This window comes from Protopterus annectens, chromosome 3.part1 (assembly GCF_019279795.1).
Source record: "Protopterus annectens isolate FY-2018-M chromosome 3.part1, PAN1.0, whole genome shotgun sequence".
Lineage (NCBI taxonomy): Eukaryota > Metazoa > Chordata > Ceratodontiformes > Protopteridae > Protopterus > Protopterus annectens.
The window spans coordinates 1,075,761,429-1,075,769,739 of record NC_056732.1 but is presented as its reverse complement, the minus strand read 5'-3'; the positions used below and the strand labels follow the sequence as shown (position 1 = coordinate 1,075,769,739).

The window sequence follows — 8,311 nt, the reverse complement described above, 5'->3', positions numbered from 1 at the left end:
CAAATCAGTCTGCTCCTGGAGCAACTACACCCTTTTTCTAAACTATTGTCCATCCTACTCCACCTCTTCTCTGCTGCCACCTTTGTCACTTGCTTATTCAACAGCTGTCTGTTTAAACAAAAGCACACACACAAACACAAATTCAATGCCATGATTTACTTTCGCACTAAGTATTTTGAGTACTATGTCTTGTTATCCGGATCACTTACTCTTTGCATTTAGCACTCTGCAATTTGAGGGATGACTTTGGCATATAGGGGCTGTTAGAGCCACACTGCTCTGCTAACATCCTTCACCTAATTAGCATTTTCAGCTGCAGTAGTTCTTTACACAGCATTAAGGGTCAGTTTGTTTACTAAAATCCCAGCATCTTCAGCTATATTACCACTGTATGCAGCATTAAGGGTTAATTTGTTGACTACTGAACCACATCTTTGGCTGTAGTATTACTGTATACAACATTAAGGGTTAATTTGTTTACTAATTCCCCAGCATCTTCAGCTGTATCACTGCAGTACACAGCATTAATGGTAACTTTCTTTACTAATGCCCCAGCATTTTCAGGCATAGAACTACAAGCACACAGTTGTAGTACTACAGTACACAGCATTAAGGGTTCATTTGTTTACCCCTATCTAAACTGTCATCCTTCCAGGGGATACTGTACAAAGGACAAGACAATATGCCCTACTCTCACACAAATTTGAGAGTAATGGTTGTGTAAAGTAAAAAGTGCTTCCTTCTATATGCAAAACAGATGTTCATATCATTGCTGACAACTGAGTAAGCGTTTCTTGTTAGGTGTGCTATTTAAAATATTCTACGTGCTCAGTATTAAATGGTTGTTACCAAACATTTGGAGCAGATGATAGGGATAGAATGCAAAAATAAGAACCTTCGGTGTTTATAATCTCAGTTAAAGACACCTTTGTTGTGCATATTCATGTCTTTGTCCCTCATATTAAACTACCACAGTTATCGGCTTGTTTCACTGCAGTTTATTTTATTTACTTTTAATTTGTTAACCAGGTATGTGAACTGGTTCAGGAACCCTTTTCAGCCACAACCTAGGACTGAACCTCGATGGTGATCTATTGGTTGTCCATTTAAGAGCTTTGACACACAGACTACTTATGCATGGAATGAGAAACAAATGCTGACCACTGTTTTTTGGTTGCCAGAAATTCTATTATGTGTATGGGAAAGATAAAATGTGGATGCAGATGATAAGCTTGTACAGAGTATCTTCAGAACATCACTAGATAAAGCACCTGCAAGGCTGCAAAGAATTTTACTGATGCTTCATAAATATACTGCTGAAGTACAGTATAAACCAGGAAAACTGAAATTATATATTAAACATTTGCTACAAGGTAAGTATACTGCTACAAAGAACGTATGAAAGTTCCATAGGATACAGCACAACTTTCAGCGATGTCTGAGAAAAATGCAACACCGGAAGAAAGCTAGTGGTGAAGATTTGCATATGTGACACTTAACAGAAGCCATGATGTCAGGCTGGCCAGATAATCTGTAGCATTTCTGTCCACTGACTCAACCACACTACAGCTACCAGAGAAGATTTGCATATTTAACACTTAACAGAAGCTATGATGATGTCAGGCTGGCCAGATAATCTGTAGCATTTCTGTCCACTGACTCAACCACACTACGCCTTTGTTCAAATAAGAAAAAAGTCATAACTCTATCACAACTGAAAAAGCAGACGCTTCAAAAAAATCCACAAGTCTCACTTTGGAATATTGAAATGCAAACAAAAGAGCTAGAAATGTTAAATGTTGAACTAAAGTGATACAACAGATAGAAACAAAAGTTATTTACTTACCATAATGAAAGATATGGGTGATCTGTGTCCATCTTCAATCTGCTTGACTTAGACTCTTCCCCAATCCCAAAATGCTCTCTGATTCCCCACAGCCTCTGGATTAAAGATGCTAATTACTAGCAAAAAGGCAAAACAAAACATACCTCATACTAAACATATGTCACCAATTAACAATCCTCCTCAGGCCTTGATTCTTTGGCAAAGGAATGGAGAGTGGATACATTGAAAATTATGGTCACAGATTACTCAAATCTGGCTTTATGCCAAGTACATAAATGAGGTGATCATATTGATTTCTTCAGCCTGCAAGACAGTGTCCCTGTCATCCTCTTAGGTGGAATGAAGAAATAATCCCACAAAGCATAGTGAACCTAAAGGCAGTCCCTGACCTGCAGATCACATCTTTCTTATAGTGACTTGTGAAAGTATGCAGAGAAGCCCATGTTGTAGTTGCGCACATTTCATCCAATGCTACATTTTTAAAGAAGGTTTGAGAAGAAGCTATTGCTACAGTTGAATGTGCTGCATTAATGTCCCGGCACTGTCAGCAGTAGCACTAGCAGGTAAATACTTATTTTTTGCAGTAAAACTTTACAGTGTTAAGACAGCCATCTAGCTAAGATTATCTTGGAAATCTTGGATTCCAAAAATGCAGAACACAACAAACCACTCCCTAAATCAACTGCTGGCCCCTATAAAGGCTATCCCTCCTCGGAATATACACAGTCAGAATAACCAGTCACTGTAATACTTCAGAAACACACTCTGTGCAAATGATGCAGGCAGTTCCACGAATGTCAAAAGCAAGTTTAATAAAATATTACATTAGCAACAAATAAAACAAAAGTGGTATATGTTGGATTTAGCGCTTTCATCTCCCATCCGGAGACTTCATCAGAATCAAAGTCATACCAATGTTCATCATTTAAATAATCCAAGGTCATTCTTGATTGGGTATCTGATCACTAATTATTGAGTCTCGGGCTTAACCCTTCTCTACCCTACACTAATCTACTGGATGTAATATAACATATAAATTTACCATAATAATTCCAGAAATGATAAGAGTGTCTATGATGTGTTATAAAAGTATATATATATATATATATATATATATATATATATATATATATATATATATAAGTAACAATATGTATAAAAAATATATATAATTAAAAATATATATGTAAAAGTAAAAATGTATAAAAATATATAAATATAAAGCGAAAGTATGTAAGGTATAACATATTTTTGGAATTAATATGGTGAATTTATATGTTATATTATATCCACTTGATTAGTTTAGGGTAGCGAAGGGTTAAGCCTGAGAGTCAATAATTAGTGATCAGATACCCAATCAGGAATGACCTTGGATTATTTAAATGATGAACATTGGTATGACTTTGATTCTGATGAAGTCTCCGGATGGGAGATGAAAGTGCTAAATCCAACATATACCATTTTTGTTTTATTTGTTGTTAATGTAATATTTTATTAAACTTGCTTTTGACATTCATGGAACTTCCTGCATCATTTGCACAGAGTGCGTTTTGGAAGTACGGCAGTGACTGGTTATTCTGACTGTGTATTTTCTGAGAGGGGACAGCCTTTATAGAGGCCAGCAGTTGATTTAGAAAATATTGGATTCTAGCTTGCCAGGACCACATGAAACAAATAACTGGGTAATTCTTCTTGTCATGTTGGTCCTCCCCAAACAAAAACATACATGCTTATAAATGCATTTACTAGTTTACTTTTTTATTTATTTACTAACCAGGATAGACCACTGATCAGAAATAATCAATTTCAATCATAGCCCAGCAAAGCATTAAAGTTTGACAACTGCAGAGAGATGTTGAAATAGGTAAAGTTGTTGATAATATACAGGAATTATATGCAGTAACGGGATACAGTAATTTCGTAGAAATGTTGTTTTACTGAAGTAAGGAAAAGCCTGTACAGCTGATTGAACTGTACTTGCTTCTCCTAAGGGAGATCATCAAATAGCTGGAATTGGAAAATTTGCCCTTTCTCCATTGCAGGAAATGGGAAATTTGCCCTTTCTCCACTGTAGTGTGATCTCAGAGTTGGTATATATATTTAGCAGTGGTATGGGGCACAGACCCCTATATGGAGGGTGCGGGGGGGGGGCTCGTCCCCCTGCAAACAGCAGATTTTCTTTTGTTATTTTTTTCAGTCTTTTGAGTCTCGAACATTTGGATTCCATCATTTGTAGTTTGTTGTTATGACATTTTGCTGAACTATCATAAACTCAGTCACTGGAAGTCATACAGACAGGTAAGCAGGTTTATAAGACATGCATTGCATTGCATTGTTATATATAGTTATAGACAAATTAATATATCTCTTAACAGACAATTATACAGATGGCTGAAAATTTTTACAGTACAGACATAAAGTTTGAAGTACTTTAGCCGTGCATTAACATGTCAAGAGTTTTAAGCAAGCAGGCGTTAAAGCAGAGGGAAAAGGGAAATTGTCATCAAGTGGGAGTTTATGGCTTGATTAGGTTGTGTGATATTAGATATTAAACTGGCATTTTACCATTTTCAGGAGGTGCAGTTTCAGCTGAGAATGTAATTTTGGGTAAGATGATGTGTCTTTAAATGAGACTGGTATGGATTCCCAGATTTTGAGACCTAGTACACAGATTGAGTGATCTGTGCATTACAATTTAGTTTGAGGGGCCTGTAATGAAGGTTAATGTTTCTAAAGTAGTAGGTTGGAGGAGTCTCGTGTTAGTCTGGAAGTTAGTGGTGTGAAAGTTTTGTTTTACAGTACTTTCGGCAGTTGTGATTCAAGAAGGAGGTCTGCCCTTTGTTTGACAGGATGCTATTTTTGTAATGGTGTTCTTCTTTTGGTGAGTGTATGACAAAATTGCATATATTATTGTTGAGTTTTTAATGACTGTAATTTAATTTTGAAGCATCTATTATTAAAGAAAGCCTGTATTCTACTTGGGATAGCAAAATGCCTTTTCCTATTGTGATTCTAGAGGGATATAAGAGGAAAATAGAGATTTTGTTAGCCCAGAAAAGAAGATTTATATTCTTTCTTGTATCATCTAAGTGTATGGAATCCCACAATAAGACAATACAAGAGATTGAATAGGGTTAACATAACGGTTAAGGTGTTTACCTCACAGACACAAGGTACAGGACTTGGTCCTACCTTTGAGGGGAAATTGGCTTGGCTTAAAATAGTCCACAAGGGCAGATAGCCTAGTACTTACCTAGAGCCATATTTGGGTGTCTGGGGTTGGCCTAATGGTTAAGATGCTTACCTCACAGACACAAAGTACAGGGTTTGAGTCTAACTTTTGAAGGGAAATTGGTTAGGCTTAAAATGGCCTGCCTCCAGGGGCAGCTAACCTAGTAGTTACCTATGAACCTATGAATATCCAAGGTATTCAAAACATACACTCCTCTGTTCGGGTACTCCAAAAAGAATGCATACAAATGAATGCTTTGGCTTAAATTAGCTTTGGTGGTTACCTTTGGCAAAAATGTTTTTACACACTGATATGCTAACTTTACTGAACAACAAGTAACAGGGATCTAAGCACAGTGTTTGGGGCTCAAAAATTCTTCTTGCTGAAGTGATCACCACAGGAAAGATAACTCCTGATGAAAAACTCCTGTTATTACAAAATTGTGAGTAATTGTAAAACCTGTGTTGGCCAAATAAAAGGTATTAAATCACCTCTGTGTTCAAGTATCTTTGTTTTTTCACTGGAAATATATATTTTTATGGCAAACACTTAACATGCACTTAACTGCTGGGATCAAATGATATGTTTCTCCAGAAGAAAATGCAGATCTCAAGGTGGAACAAGGTCTTTAAAGGGAGGTCTAATCTAAAAATCCCCTTAAGAAAGATTTATAGATCTGAAGGGAGGCCACATTAACTGTATTGCACTCCCTTATGAAAAATTCAGTATAGCAGATAAATGGATTTTAATACAGATCAGTATAAAAAAAATTGCTACATACACCAGCAAGGCTGAAACAGGAGCAGTGAAGGGATCTAAACCCTTGGAGGAGGTCCAAAGCACAAAACAAAAACACTTATCTTTGTAGGTCTTTCTAGCAGTATGTCCTTGGGCAGACAGCTGTCTAGATGATCCTGGAAGGGTATAAATCATTTCTGGCCATCAACAGAAATAGAGAAACCATGTGGTAGGAAGGACAAATGGAAGACTGGGTGAGACCTATTGGAATGGTGACAGAAAAGGGTCTGGATGCCTTCAGAAACAGAGGTCTCTTCAGAAGATGAAGCTGTAATGATTTTGGCCTTATTCAGAGTCACTTTTTGAAAGAACACAGAATTCAGGAAAGAGGTAGTAAGACATATAAGAGATTCAGGGCACCTCTGGACCAGGGCAGCCCTGGGGCATTTCTCTAAAGGGGTATCACGGAGAAGAATTTGCTGTATTTGGCATTGGTTGGGGATGCAAAAGGATCAAAGCCAGGCTGGGTCTATGTTAAATGTTCGAACATCCAAAATGTCAAACATTACATGGTCGAGACCAACTGTTCGACATTTGGATGTTCGAACATAAAAAAAAAAAAAAGAAAACACAGAAAAAAACACTTTAACAGTGTAGGTATGGGGGCAACCATATAATGTTCGAAATTTTGAACGTTCAAAGATTTGACAAGTACCCAGCCAGGCTTACCCAAAGCACCAGAGGATGCTCTCTACTACCATGGGGTTGGGGTGACCACCAAAGTGGCTACAGATGGCAACAACTGAAAATTTCTGCTAAGGAGATGGCTTCCCCAGGAATGTGCTGGGAGAAACTGATCAGAAGACGTGGCCTACTCCTAAATATTTATGGCCTCCTAGCACAATGATTACAAATGTGTACCACCCTGGTTGTTTCTATACCACACAACTATCATACTACCTATGCGTCTGGCAATGGCATTTCATAGGATAATGTCCTGAAGACTTTGTAGGTTCAAAGGGACCCCTCTCATTCCCAAGACATTATGTCTAATGGAAACCACTCACCTTGGTTTATTCTGCCCTGATATGTCTCCCACCACAGGGCAAAGCCATTCTTGGTGACCATCAGCATAGGCATCAGAAGGTGAAAGTGGCTGTCCAGAGACAAACTGGTTGTGTCAAACAGACTGGAAGAATTATCCCATTGTGTCCTTAGAGTCCACTTAAGAACTCACACATGGAAACAAGCATGTGAAACTAGAAAAACTGCAGTTGCCATAAGCCTTAATGTTTTCAGACAAAGGTTTATAGGAATGATGCCCAATTAAACAGAAACTGCTCACTGTAGAAAATTAATTCTTTCTTGAGGGGAATTTACTTGGCAAGACAGGGTGTCTAAAAAACATACTACAAAACTATGTCATGTCACACCTCCATTTGTGACTTTACAGTGTTCACTCTGATGGCCAAGGACTGGAATACATCTGGTAAAGGCACTCTCACTGCGTGTGTGTGTGTGTGTGTGTGTGTGTGTGTGTGTGTGTGTGTGTGTGTGTGTGTGTGTGTGTGTGTGTGTGTATGTATATATGTGTATATGTGTGCATGTGTATGTATATATGTGTATGTATGTGTATGCATACATATGTATGTATACTCTTACATGTATATTTGCTTGAATGTATATATGGAAAACTTAAATATTTATATATTCTTATTCAATTTTGAAATATTTTGCAATGCTCTACCAGGTTCTTATCTACTCTCACTGTATATTTTGTACACTTGTATTTTCAACCAAATGGGGGAATATCCTCTTATTGTATACTAACGGCTGTAAAGTCTACAATCTGTATGCTACTACTCTGTAATGTCTCTTCTGTAAGTTTTTCTTCTCTCTCTAAATTTATGGAGATTTTCTCCCTAGGACTCCGCTGAAAACGGACACTTGTTGTCCAGTCGGACTATCCTGGCAAATAAATGTTAAATAAATAATAAATAAATAATAACACCTCTGTTCCTATCACCCTTTTTATGATGGGGTGTGACACAAGGAAGAACAAGAGAAGGTAGATGAACTGGAAAAAGGAAGAGAATTCTGTAGTTGCTAGAAATAATGTCTGTGATCTATCTATCCTGTGCAATGGTCACCCATGTAAACAGATGTAGAGGCACTTAACCCCCTCCAACTGCTTCCAGAAGTTGTCATTTATGCAAGTTCTCAGGACTGCTGCTAGCTCTGTGTTTGCCCTGAGGAAAAACCATGACAGTTCAGAATCTACTGAAAATTTCTACTGTTAAATGGATACTCATTCTTGAATTAACTGAAGACTGCTAGGATTCATGTTGATAGACTGAAAACTCTTTAGATGAGTGCTGATCCACCACAAAAAAAATGGTTGAATCACCTTTTGGTGAGCCTTGAAGGTAAGTTATTTTTGCAGGGGGAAAGCACTCTTCACCCCTTCGGGTGGGGGGGAGACACCCCATACACCC

At 37.7% G+C, this 8,311-nt stretch overlaps 1 protein-coding gene across 1 annotated transcript in view; it reads right to left on the bottom strand.

Moving 5' to 3' along the window:
- Positions 1–8,311, bottom strand: part of LOC122798357 (mitogen-activated protein kinase kinase kinase 3-like) — a 749,834-nt gene that overhangs the window by 264,127 nt on the left and 477,396 nt on the right. The gene's annotated exons all lie outside the window — the stretch shown is intronic.